This window comes from Phoenix dactylifera, chromosome 16 (assembly GCF_051530095.1).
Source record: "Phoenix dactylifera cultivar Ajwa chromosome 16, Ajwa_hap1_PhDact_Kaust_v1.1, whole genome shotgun sequence".
In the NCBI taxonomy this organism is placed as follows: domain Eukaryota; kingdom Viridiplantae; phylum Streptophyta; class Magnoliopsida; order Arecales; family Arecaceae; genus Phoenix; species Phoenix dactylifera.
The window spans coordinates 10,583,832-10,598,275 of NC_143205.1; positions in this window are offsets into that span (position 1 = coordinate 10,583,832).

The following is a 14,444-nucleotide window of genomic DNA, read 5'->3' on the forward strand; positions in this document are numbered from 1 at the left end:
CAACATATTTAAGCTTATAGTTATTTTAGAAAAATCTGGAATTGCATATATACTTTAATCTTAAGAAAGACTTCAGTCAATTCCAAAAAAAAAAAAACATTATTTATATAAATTTTTCTAGAAAGAAAATCATGCTACAAACTTACACAAGAACACCAGAATAGTGTGTAAAGTACAAAAATAAACCTCAACAGAGACTAAGTGTCAGATTACAATCAAGAAAGACTTTCTTTCGAATAGATCAAAAATCTCTTGAGAGAGCTGCATCTTTCTACTAAACTAATTTACGTAGTTCGAGGGAATTTGAACCCACTTTTGGAAAAGAAGAAATAGAATGTGCGAATGTCAATGCATTTGACCAACTAATTGAGAGATTGTATTAATTACGCCCCTTAGAGACCCAGATCGGTTACATCGATCGGCCATAGAACCAGTTTTTGATGAGTGATAGGTCGCCCCAAGTTCTTTTCTAAGTCCAAACATATCTAGCTGCATGTCTATCAGCAATATATGTATAAATGCATTATTTGTTAAATGCCTCTAAGGCACAAATTGAAAGTTAAGCCATTATTATAGGGGAAATACCTTTGTTGGTTTTGCGTCCACCAAGACCCTAATAGGTATAAGCCACCGCACCAAGACACTGTTTTCTAGAGGTATAGATGAAGCCTCTCAACAAAAACTCAAACGACTTCTTTCATCCATAAATCTAACACTTCTATGATTTCACTTGAATAAAATGTTACAAATAGATAGTATTATAAGGTAGATCCAAAAAAAAGTCATATTTTCAACAGTCAATGTTGTATTAAGAAAATTATAATTTTGAAAAAGCAACTTCTCTGACTTCCCTAAAGATAAAATGATACAACTATAAGTAAAGACTTCATTATCAGCTGTCAGCAAAATCAATCCATAAATACATCATTTACATCTAAAAAGCATACACATTTTTCTAAAAATAATTTTTTTTCTTACCCTTCATGTCATGAATAAGTATTATGAATAACAATGATACTATGAATAATAACTATAATAATAAATCATTAGTTTGAAAATCCACTTTAAGATTAAATCCCAAGTTGGTTGATGATTGATCTGAGTCCAATTCAATCATCAAAAAGATTTGGCTTGGTCTGATCGAAATAACCTGATAGATTGATCAAATATCAACCTATCAGACCCATTAAAATCTGATATTCGACTTGATGGATCCAATCCAATCAAATGAGAAAGAAATAACAAGAGGAGGAGAAGGCTGCTCAGTTTGTCTCTGTCGTCCACTGTAGCAAAGATAGATACTTCCCTCCAACCAGGGCTAACTTGGCTCACTATCTCTTCTCTAGATCCTCATCAATCACTCTATTGACTAGCCAAAGTTGTTTTGAGACCTACCCTGCACTGATAATTTAGGCTTATGATAAATGCACAATATAATATCTTTAATGGTCAGATCTCAATTAAAAAGCCTATTGGTGGCTGCTGATATAAGATAATTTGAGACCTTCAACACGGTTACCAACATAATCACCAAGTAGCTATTGGCCATTGTGGTCATGCTTCACCAGCAAAAAAAACTATGTGAGCTTAGACTCTATGGGTAGATCCTCATAAAATCTTTATGTGATTTCCTCTAAACCCCTCTCAAATATCTCATGTGTATGTCTTCTTCATTGAGTCATCTTAAAGAAGCCTATTATACTCAATCAGGCAATTCTGGAACATGATTTAATGTAGAGTGGGTATTGTTGCATCATATACTTTCACACCTCTCCTCTAGGTTGAACCATTCTAAAGACATTAAAATTTTCACTAAGAACTCTTTTAGTTGGATTACATAAGCCAAGGAGCATTTCTAGAGACTTGGTATGCTTTCTCACATGCCTCTCACAATGTAAGCTTCCCATTAATGACTTGGTCAACAATATTCTTGAGCGCTCGGTCTACCCTTTGGCAAAATAGGTCGATGTTCTTCAACAGAGGCCAGCCAAAATTTTTGACATTTACAATTCATTAGCTAACCTTGGAAGCATACACATCAATCCAAGATAAACTATATAATCTAACTGTTAGAAGTATGCCCTAGAAGCCAACGTGGCTGACGCATATTTGTAATCTGAGGCACAAATTTGTAATTTGACTCTTATTAATAAATAAGATTGGGCAATTTGCTTTTCATTCATGTTTTGTATGTGTTCATGAATCATCCAAGAAATTAATAGATGATGAAACATATTCTCAAAGGAGTTGAGAATTTGAGGCATGTGTCATTAGAAATGAATTTCTAAATGCTTCTGATCAATGGATCCATCACGAGGGACGGAGATCGATCCGCTGAGATTAGTGCACATATCACTTAGTCAGATGGACAAATCTCGAGTCCACGGTGCAGAGACACTGGAGTGATTATGCAAGTACTTGTTAGAGAACAAAGTACTGAGCATGACCAAAGATAGTAGTCACATGGATGTCTATCCACTCGTCAGTGACTCCTTATGCTGCAGTTGTATGACTGGTCCTTTGACCTGCGATGCCTCAGCTATTCACTATGAGGTTGTTGTAGTTTGACGAGCATGTGAACTTGGACCCTAGCCATTCGGGTCCTTGTAGTGCGGATTGGCTACAGTAGGTTCATTTTAGAATAGGGTTGCATCTAGATGGGATCTATCAACCTTGATAGATTAGGAGTGATCCATTTCTGGCCAGGTATTTTGGAAAAAGAGGTTTCCATATCTCGAACTGGAAGTCGTATAAATTTGACATATGATGGACAATAGGGTTTGACAAGATATCCATAACCTCCGTCACGTCGGGATCCATGATAGAGGGACTGTATCATACGCTAACTGCACCTAGAGGTTCAGACATTCCATTCTGCTGGGTTGCCACCACATACTGCTAGGTGTCACTAGTGGATTGTGAGACTCGAAGGCATTCACTTGGTGATCAGTGAACCCTGAGAGTAGAGCTGAAATCGTTTCAGTCCACTGAAAGGAGTTTCAGTGATATTGAGATGGAGATCTCAATATGTCTCACTACCAGTCATAATAGAACCTACGGGGTCACACGCATAGAGGATTTAATTAGTCAGACTATATAATTATGATTTGGAATCATAATAGAAATCAATCATCAATATGATTAATGATTGAATTAACCCACTAAGTGTTAGTAAGTTAATGAAAGAAGAATTAAGTGGAATTGATTGCAATTGGATTGCAATTGGGCTGATTTAATGAGCCGAATCAAATTGGGTTCGACCCAAATTAATTTGGGTTCATGATTGGGTCAATTTGATTAAACCAAAGTTTGTGTGGATTTTAAAAATCACATGTCGTCGTAGGATGAATATGACTTAAGTCATGTTCACACTATGCGGACTTTAAAGTCCACATGGCATCGTAGGATGCATGCTCCCAAATCAATTAATTTTTCTAATGAGATTAGGAATCCTAATGTGATTAGAAAATTAATCAATTAATTAAGTAGACACATGTCATGCATCTATGAGCACAAGGATTGGACACTTGGCATTAATCCAAGGGTGGGTTTTAGTCCCATACTCCTAATAAGATTAAGAGAAGCCCTAAACCCAATCTATAAAAGGGGAGGCATGTGCATTGAATTGATAATCCCAGATCCCCACGCCTCCTCTCTCCCTCTCTTCCTCCTTCCTTCTCCACGGCAGCAAGGGGACCTCGTCTTCGTCTTCATCCACGGGAGCAAGGCAAGGAAGATCCATGCTTAAAGCTTCATCCCTCATCTTTCTCCATTGCGAGCAAGGTTGAAGAAGAAAGCGTTCTTCTTCAAAGAGGTATGCTGCAGATTTTTATCTTCCAATATTATGATAGTTATGAGAGATCCTTGCAAGGAGCTAGCACTCCGGTAAGATCTATTCTCAGATGATTAGATCCTCGTGTGGATACCTGTAGAGGCCGAACAATTGTGCGGCTCAAACAAGAACCTAGAATAGATCATCAGGCTGTGGTGTTCTACACCTGCAGAATTTTTGAAGATGAGATCTTCAAATCTAATAACTTCTGATTTTGCTTCAGTTTTATAAATCTTAATCAACCCTCCTCAGAACCTAATCTCTCCTCCCTAATAATTTCAAAGATCTTCTGGATTTGGATTCAGAAAAAATTTTGAATTCTATGAACCGAGGCGCATTCATACGGTGAACGACGTCCCGTTCGAATTCCGCTGCGAACGTCGCATCGAACAGGGCGTAACTCAGCAGTGGTATCAGAGCCATGGTTTTAGGGAGCATAATTAGGACTTAAGGATTGATTACCATATTTTTAATCTGATTTTTAAAGAAATTATGCTTGCTGGATTTTCTGCATGCTGAAATTTCAGGTTGCTGAAATTTTCAGCATGCAAATTTTTATTTGCTATGATTTTGTAAATTATTTTAGAATTGTAATTTAAATTTTAATATTTTAAATCAAGTAATGCATGATCTGAAATCTAGAGAATAGCATAATAGGTTTAAAGTTTCAGATCTGAAAATATACATGAGATGCATGTGGTAATCATAATGTTCATACTTGTTTAAGGTTATGTTTAAAACAATGTATGCATAAGATGTATGTATTAGTTAAACAAAAATTTATTTGCATGAGATGTAAATAAAATTCTTAAACAATAGGACATTTACATAAGATGTAAACTGAAACAATTATGTCATTTACATAAGTTGTAATCACATAATATATGAAAGGATTTCATAATTACATAGGATGTAAACCTGAACCAATGTGACATTTACATAAGATGTAAATCGAATGACATATGTTATGGGGTAGATGGTTACATTAGATGTAAATCCCAAGAGACCTAAAACCTCCCTAAATCAATCGAGAGTGAACGATACATTGAGCTAGCCATATTTGATTAATTGATCTAATTGGTGTCTAGGCAAACTCAAAGGTGGTTACTTAATTAGGACCTTACTCTCTGAGTAAGGGGAGCATCTCACCTGCTTACCTGGCCAATTGATCGATTACCTCCTATGGAAAGCTCAAAGTTGGAATTACTAAGATCTGATTACCCAATATTAAGTCAATTGGTCTTCCACCGTAGTAGAGTTGCTAAGATCTTTCTGACGTTGATTAGTCTCGGCTGGATACAGTGGGCTAGTTGCATCGGAGGATTGGACCTCTCTATTAACATGAGATGTTGTGGGGTAAAGGTGGGTTGGGCTCCAATAACTGTTAGGTGAGGATCTAATCACAGCTTTATTTTCGTGGGATATACGGTGGGTTTGACTTAACTAAGGAACGGATCCAATAACTGTTAGGTGAGGTCCTTATGACTTGGAGACTAGGTTAGCTCAATATGCTTACGAAGCATTGTACAAGAGTTGTACACTCATCGTCTATGTATCTTCAATAACTGTTAGGTGAGGTGACATGTAGATTGGTGGGGCCGCACCCCCCACTCGAAATCCTAAGTCGCAGGTTTCTGTATCTTTACCAGGAAAGTGTGAGAGATCCGAGAAATAGTGGAAGGATTTGATCCAATTTTGTTTTAAAAGTTCCTAAAATAAATTAATGTCAAATACAAATTTCTAATTAGAATCTTTACTCTCTGTAGATGTCAATGGCTTCCAATCCGATAATTCGAATTCTAGATAACAATAGGTTGACCGGACCAAACTATAAAGATTGGCTCCGCAACTTGAAGATTGTCTTAAGTTGTGAAAAGATAGCTTATGTTCTTGACCATTAACTCCCGGTGTTACCAACCCGTGCAACCAATGAGCAGCGTGAGATGCATGCAAAATGGTTGGATAACGACAATAAAGTTAGGTGCTACATTTTGGCATCTATGTCCAACAAATTGCAATGCTAGCATGAGAGCATGAAGACTGCTAAGGACATACTTGATCACCTACAAGAGTTGTATGGTTAACAGAGTCGCGCAGCGAGGTTTGAAGTATCCAAGCGGCTCTTCAAAGCCAAGATGAGCGATGGGCAGTCCCTCCATGAACATGGTTTGACCATGATCAAGGATCTTGAGTAGCTTGAGAAGCTTGGCATGATCATGCACAAGGATTTGCAAACGGATTTAATCCTACAATCGTTACCATGTTCATATGGGCAGTTTGTTGTAAACTACCATATGAATAAAATTGAATGCACCAAACTTGAATTGTTGAATATGTTGGTGATAACTGAGAGAGCCTTGAAAAGTTCAAGGGGCACAGTTCTCGCTGCTGAGTTAGCTTCTACTTCCAAGAGAAAGTCTACTGGAAAGAAGAAAAAGCCTGCGAAGAAGCAGAAGACCAAGAAAAAGCCGAAGAAGGAAGTTCCTAAGAAGAAGGCCGAACCTAAAGAAAAATGTTTCCATTGCAATGAAGACAGCCATTGGAAGAGGAACTGTCCTATCTACATGGAAAATATAAAGAGCAAGAAGGGTGACACGCCTTCTGAAGGTATGTCTAATATGCTCATTATTGAAACTAATCTAACAGTTTCTTCTATTTCCAGTTGGGTTATAGACTCTGGTTCTAGTGTTCACTTGTGCACTACTATGCAGGGTCTAAAGGAAAGTAGAAGGCTTACGGAAGGTGCGGTAACCCTACGGGTTGGCAATGGAGCAAGAGTTGCTGATGTTGCTGTGGGCACATTTTCTTTGCATTTACCATCAGAATTTAGTTTAATACTTAGAGATTGTTATTTTGTACCTAGTGCTAGCAGAAATCTGATTTCTGTATCTTGTCTAGCATAGGAACATTATGAATTCAATTTCAATAAAGAATACGTTTCCATTTATTTGCGAAATAAAATATTTAGACGTAGTTTTTGTTGGAATTTGTATCCTAAATGTCAATCGTCAGCATATTGATGATTGAATTTTGTAAATGAATTGACAAATTAATAAAGTGTTATTTGGCATTATTCATCATTTCATCTTCAAATGAACTCTTATATGATGAAGTCCTTAGGACTTATGTTATGATAAAGGAGGATTTATCTTTGAGTCCTTAAACTTGTTTGCGACGAAATGATATGTTGTTACTAGGATGACAACATTATCGAGATTAGGTTGTTGTGTGACATATACGTTGGTTGTCCTCTTAACCAAGGAGTGTGGAGACACTGGTATGCCACACAAGTGAAGTGTAGAAGTACATTTCACTAAACGTGACCAATTCCGGAACGCTCTACTGTCGAGAGATGTTCCGAGTGGATATGGGTATAAGTTTGGCCCTCTGACCTGAGACCGCAACCTGTGACTAGCAAGCAACTCACTGTACTTTGGTACCGGACTACCTGAATTTCTAATTCAATGACGGAAGGTCACTGGGTGCAGTCAAGTACTTGCGTAGTCAGTTGTGAGTCAAGATGGAATTGACCCCTCCTGAAAACAGGAGATAATGTCTTGTGATTAATTTAGCAAAACCTTGGCCAGGATAATCCCAGTGAGGAGTCACGGGATATCTAAAGTTAATCACATAATGGATGTACTAATTATAGGGTTGACAGTGAGCTCTAAGTCATCCTGGCATTAGGAGTCAAAGGGATTGAATTATACAGTAACCATAGTTCAGGGTTTCAGAATATTTGCTTCGCATATATTCGACCTATCCAGACGTCGGGTACCATTGCTAGATGGTCACATCGATTAGTGTAGAAAATTGTTCCTATACTACCGGCTTAGGTTCGAACCTATGAGGTCACACGCATAGAAGATTCCTGATTGATCAAGAAAGCTGATGAATGATTAAGAATCATTCAGGGGTAATTTGGTCAATTTGATTGACAAATTATCTTATAAAATAATTAAAGTAATTATTGAAGGATTAATTAGTAATTAAATTACTAATAAACTCAATTTGATTGAGTAATTGTGCTAAGGATGAGCCAAATTGAATTGGATTCAAGTTTGGGCTCAATCAGGGTTTTGACCTGATTGGATTAGGTCAGAACCAAAAAGGACTTAAGCTGATCAAATTAATTTTAAATTAATTTGTTCTTAATTGGGGATTGACCTAATTGAATTAGGTCCAACACAAAGTAATAATTCAATTTGATTGAGTTTGCATGAGCCAAAATTGAATTGGATTCAATTTGAGCTCAATCAGGGTCTGACCTGATTAGATTGGGTTCAACCAAATTGCTTTGTTTTAATTCGGGTTTGACCAAATTTGATTAGGTGCAACCCAAGGGGATTAGGCTCAAATGATGTGGCAATTATTGGTGACATGGAATTGGATTTCATGAATTTTAAATAAACCAAAATTATTGCATGGCACATGGACCCATTGCTTGACACATGGCGACATTGTTTGTTATTTGAATTTAAATTCAAACATTAAGCAATGTGTTAAATGATTTTAATCACTCAAACCATCAGCCAAGGTGGCGTCTGAGTTTTTGAATGGATTAAATTCGAATTTCAAGAGGTGATTTCGAAATTATGAAGTGTTTTACCTTGCCGCATGGATTTCAAATTCCTTCCCTCTTGCACATGTGTTTAAAATTTGAATTTAAATCAGATTTGGTTGAGATCTGATTTGGGTTGTTCCTATTCCTTTGCATGTGCCAACTAAAAGAGGTTTTCTGAAAATAAATTTTGAATTTTGAATGAAAATTTGAAGGCCATTAAAAGGGGTCAAACATGGGCACCAAAAACACATCCATTGCAGCCTTCTTCCTCACCCGCCTCCTCCTCCTCTTCTTCTCCATTTTAGATAGGGTTTTCAAGGTGAATATCTAGAAGATTCAAGATCAGATCTGAGTCCTCTACTTCCCTTACAAACCTCATCTCTATCTGCTTCAAGACGATTGATCAAGAGTTGATTGAATCCCGGCGGGCAGATTTCAGCTTTCAAGTGTTCTGCAGCTGCTAGCACTGTTGCGGAAGAAGATCCTTCAGGACTTCGCGTGTACTTCTCGTAGAGGCCATTCGTGTGCGTGGCTGCGAAGTCAAGAATCAGATTCACAACTTTCATCCATCATAAAAGGTATTAATCTAGCATTAATCATTTATTATGGTGTCAAGGTCTAGGTCCAATTCCCCGAGGTTTTACCCTCTTTTGGGGCTCCTCACGGAGATATCTCCAGAATCCATTCGATGGATATTCGGAGATTAATTGGCATAGAGTTTTTAAGTTTCAAATCTGATAGTTAATCATGCATAAAAGTTTTAGCATAATTGTTTAAACGATTCCGGCATAATCCTATGTGTTCTTAAGGTGCTGATTTCTAGATTTGATCTTGTAAGCATGCATGAATTAAATTGTTTGATTCGGTTTTTCCGCTGCATTTTAAAACTTAAAAAGAACTACGTATGGCTTGATCCCCCTTATGAAGGGGTACGTAGGCAACCCGATCAGGTTCAGCCATGGTTTTCAAAAAAAAAAAAAAATTCAGCAATGCTAAACACCGAAGAACCTAGGATTCACTTTCAGTTTTATGATAGACGGTCTCTATCACTTACATATGGATGTATCTGTGAACGTATCTAAGCATACAGTGAGTACCATAGGATCTAAAAGATCTAGAGATGAGATAAATCAAAAGTATTTGTGGTACTTCAGACTTGGTCATATAGGAGAAGACAGAATTAACAAATTGAAGAAACATGGGCTTTTGAGTCATATTCGATTTGTGAATCCTGCCTTCAAGAAAAAATGGCCAAATTATCCTTTGTAGGATACGGGGAGAGGTCCACTGAAATACTTGTCCTAGTACACACTGATGTGTGTGGCCCATTCGATGTACAGGCTAGGGATCAATTTTTCTACTTTATTACTTTTACCGACGATTTCTTACGGTATGGTTATGTCTATCTTATGAGACATAAATCTGAAGTATTTGAAAGGTTCAAAGAATTCAGATTTGAAGTAGAAAAACAGACAGAAAAACTTATTAAGGTTCTTCGATCAGATCGAGGAGGAGAATACCTTAGTGGAGAATTTTACGATTATCTTAAACAAAATGGTATAGTTTCACAATGGATACCTCCTGGAACATCTCAACTCAACGGAGTGTCAGAAAGGAGGAATCGGATCCTATTAGATATGGTCAGATCCATGATGAGCTTCACTGACTTACCCTTATTCTTGTGGGGAGATGCCCTACTTACAGCTATCTACGTATTGAATAGAGTTTCCTCTAAGTCCGTTCCTACCACACCGTATGAGATATGGCATGGTAAGAAACCAAGTCTTGGTTATCTCAAGATTTGGGGATGTCCAGCCCAAATCAAACGACAACAGGCAGACAAGTTAGAGGCTAGGACAATTGGTGCTCGTTTCATTGGATATCCTAAAGAGTCATTAGGATATAATTTTTACATCCCAGAAGACTACAAAGTGTTTGTGAGCCGACATGTCATCTTCTTGGAAAAATAATTTATCCTTGATAGAGGCAGTGGAAGAAAAATTAAGCTTGAAGAGAAAGTCTCTCAAGAGCAACGAGCAATTGAGCCTAGTGAACCTATTCACATTGAGCCAATATATGAAGAACCTCGTCCACTTCGTAGATTCAGTAGGATCTCCCATCCTCCCGAAAGATACTTAGGTATGCTTACAGAGGATATAGAGGAAGAGTTCCTCATGGGAGAAAGAGATCATGGTAATGATCCCAAGACCTACAACGAAGTGATGTTAGACATCGACTCCGAAAAATGGATAGATGCAATGAAGTCAGAAATAGACTCCATGCATTCCAACCAAGTATGGACCTTAGTAGATCCACCTGAAGGTATTGTACCTGTTGGGTGTAAATGAATCTACAAAAGAAAAATGGGTTCGGATGGCAAGGTAGAGACCTATAAGGCAAGGTTGGTGGCAAAAGATTATAGTCAGCACGAAGGCATTGACTATCAGGATACCTTTTCACCGGTAGCCATGCTGAAGTCCATCCGAACGTTGCTTGCCATTGCAGCTTATCATGATTATGAGATATGGCAGATGGATGTGAAAACTGCATTCCTTAATGGATATCTTAAGAAAGATATCTATATGAAACAGCCTCAGGGTTTCACTTCCAATGATGTTGATCACAAGGTATACAAGCTGCAAAGATCCATTTATGGACTAAAGCAAGCATCTCGGAGTTGGAACACTCGTTTCGATGATGTGATCAAATCGTTTGATTTCATCAAGAACGAAGAGGAACCATGTGTGTACAAAAAGGTCAGTGGGAGGGCTATAGTATTCCTCGTATTGTACGTGGATGATATACTCCTGATTGGGAATGATATTCTCATGCTCACATCGGTCAAATTATGGTTGTCTAAGAAGTTTTCCATGAAAGACCTAGGAGAAGTATCTTATATTTTAGAAATTAAGGTCTATAGAGATAGATCTAAGAGGATGCTTGGCCTATCACAGAAAATGTACATAGAGAAAGTGCTGAAGAGGTTCAGCATGAAAAACTCTAAGAGGGAATCGTTACCTCTAAGGCATGGGATAAATCTCTCCAAAAAGATGTGCTCCAAAATATCTGAAGAGATTCAAAGCATGAGTAGGATCCCTTATGCATCGGCAATAGGGAGCCTCATGTATGCCATGCTATGTACTCGACCTGATATAGCACATGCTGTGAGTGTTACGAGCAGATATCAGTCGAATCCAGGCGAGGAGCACTGGATAGCTATGAAAAATATTCTTAAGTACTTGAGAAGGACTAAGAATATATTTTTGGTCTTTGGGGGAGGCACAGAGTTAAAGGTAGAAGGATATACTGATTCAGACTTTATGACTGACCCTGATGATAGAAAGTCTACATTACGATATGTATTCTTATGCAATGGAGGATCGGTAAATTGGAAGAGTTTCAAGCAACCGATTATTGCGGATTTTACCATGAAAGCAGAGTACATTGCTGTATTGGATGCTGCAAAAGAAACATTCTGGTACAAGAAGTTTGTCAAAGAGCTAGGAGTCATGTCATCAGATGCCATAACCCTTTTCTGCGACAACAACGGTGCCATAGCACTGGCTAAGGAGCCGAGGTCTCATCAGAAGTCCAAGCACATAGAGCGGCGATTTCATCTAATTTATGACTACCTCGAAAAGAAGTATGTAGAGGTGCAGAGAGTAGTTCCACTGATAACGTGGCGGACCCATTTACTAAGCAGCTGAGTCAGAAGAAATTAGAAGTCCATCTTGAAAAATTGGGACTTAAATACATGTATGATTGGCTTTAGTGCAAGTGGGAGATTGTTAGAAGTATGCCCTAGAAGCCAACGTGGCTGACGCATATTTATAATCTGAGGCACAAATTTGTAATTTGACTCTTATTAATAAATAAGATTGGGCAATTTGTTTTTCATTTATGTTTTGTATGTGTCCATGAATCATTCAAGAAATTAATAGATGACGACACATATTCTCAAAGGAGTTGAGAATTTGAGGCATGTGTCATTAGAGATTAATTTCTAAATACTCCTGATCAATGGATCAATCACGAGGGACGGCGATCGATCCGCTGAGATTAGTGCATATATCACTTAGTCAGATGGACGAGTCTTGAGTCCACGGTGTAGAGACACTGGAGTGATTATGCAAGTACTTGTTAGAGAACAAAGTACTGAGCATGACCAAAGATAGTAGTCACATGGATGTCTATCCACTCGTCAGTGACTACTTATGCTGCAGTTGTATGACTGGTCCTTTGATCTGCGATGTCTCAGCTATTCACTATGAGGTTGCTGTAGTTTGACGAGCATGTGAACTTGGGCCCTAGCCATTCGGATCCTTATAGTACGGATTGGCTACAGTAGGTTCATTTTGGAATAGGGTTGCATCTAGATGGGATCTATCGACTTTGATAGATTGGGAGTGATCCTATGTGATTTATGAGACTGAGTTCGATAAATTTCTGGCCAGGTATTTTGGAAAAAGAGGTTTCCATATCTCGAACTGGAAGTCGTATAAATTTGACATATGACGGACAATAGGGTTTGACGAGATATCCAAAACCTCCGTCACGTCGGGATCCATGATAGAGGGACTGTATCATACGCTAACTGCACCTAGAGGTTCAGACATTCCATTCTGCTGGGTTACCACCACATACTGCTAGGTGTCACTAGTGGATTGTGAGACTCGAAGTGTTGCCCAAGGTGACAAGCCAAGAGGGGGGGTGAATTGGTTTCTCTTAATTTCAACTATCTTACTTATGTTAATTGATGAGTTAGTGGAATTAAACAAATCACAATACAAACAACAAGAAGTATAGTGGTTCGGTGCTCTCCTAAGCACCTACGTCCACTCCCCAAGCGACCCCTTGGGAATTCACTATAATCCCGCGGATTACAGTTGGATTGTTTTTCGGGCTCATAATCCAAAAACCTTTATACTTTGGTTTTCCGGGTTCACCAAAAATCTATGTTGGTTTTACGGGCTCACCAACGAACCTATGTTGGTTTTCCGGGCTCACCAACGAACCTTTACAATTGGTTTTACGGGTTCACCAATCAACCTATACCGTTGGTTTTGCGGGCTAACCAACTAACCTTTACAAGGAGTTTAATTACCAAAGTAAGAAGATTTAAGCTCCCAGATGAGCAAATATAACAATATAATCTACAAAGAAGAGTTTAGAGAATAGTTATCGCTTGATGTGACTTCTCTCTTCTTTGTCAAGGATGCTTCACTCTTCAAGGGTGGATGGAGCTCTTAATGGCTCTTTGAATCTGCTCAACCACTTTCTTTTGACTCTTGAATGAAGCACTTGGATGAAGAAGATTATGGCACTTTGTCTTTCTTGTGTACTCTTTGATATTTTGCAAAAGGATGTTCTCTCTGATGAATAGTGCTACTTTAAATAGTTTTCTTCATCCATTGGACAAGCCCCAATGGTTAGAATTCAAAAACTAGCTGTTACTCACTGTTGGAAGGACAAAAAGTACTTCTGCAGAACAAGCCGTTATGCTTCTGCCCGTGCTTGGGTCGGCTCAACCTGTCCTTGGGTCGACCCAACTTTCACTTGGGTCGACTCAACCTTTCCTTGGGTCGACCCTCTCAGAACCACAGAAACTTGCAATTCAGCCTTCCTTCACTTGGGTCGACTCAACATTTCTTTGGGTCGACTCAAGGTTCAGTTGGGTCGACTCAACTTCCACTTGGGTCGACCCTCTCAGGGTTTCCAGAGAACCTTTTCTGTCATGTATTCTGTCATTGCCTTTGGGTCGACCTTCTCAGTGTTTGGGTCGACTCAAGCTTGGGTCGACTCAATTTTCTCTTGGGTCGACCCTCTCAGTGTTTCCAGAGAACTGTTTTCTTGAGTCTTTGAGAGGCTTGAGATTTGGGTCGACTCATGCTTTCCTTGGGTCGACCCAACTACTGTTCATCCGTGCCATTTTTGCAGAAGTGTGCCAGATGCTTTCTTGATGTGCCGGGGTCGACCCAATCATCCTTGGGGTCGACTCAATCCACACTTTGCTGCAACTCAAGGTTAGATTCATCCAAATAAATAATG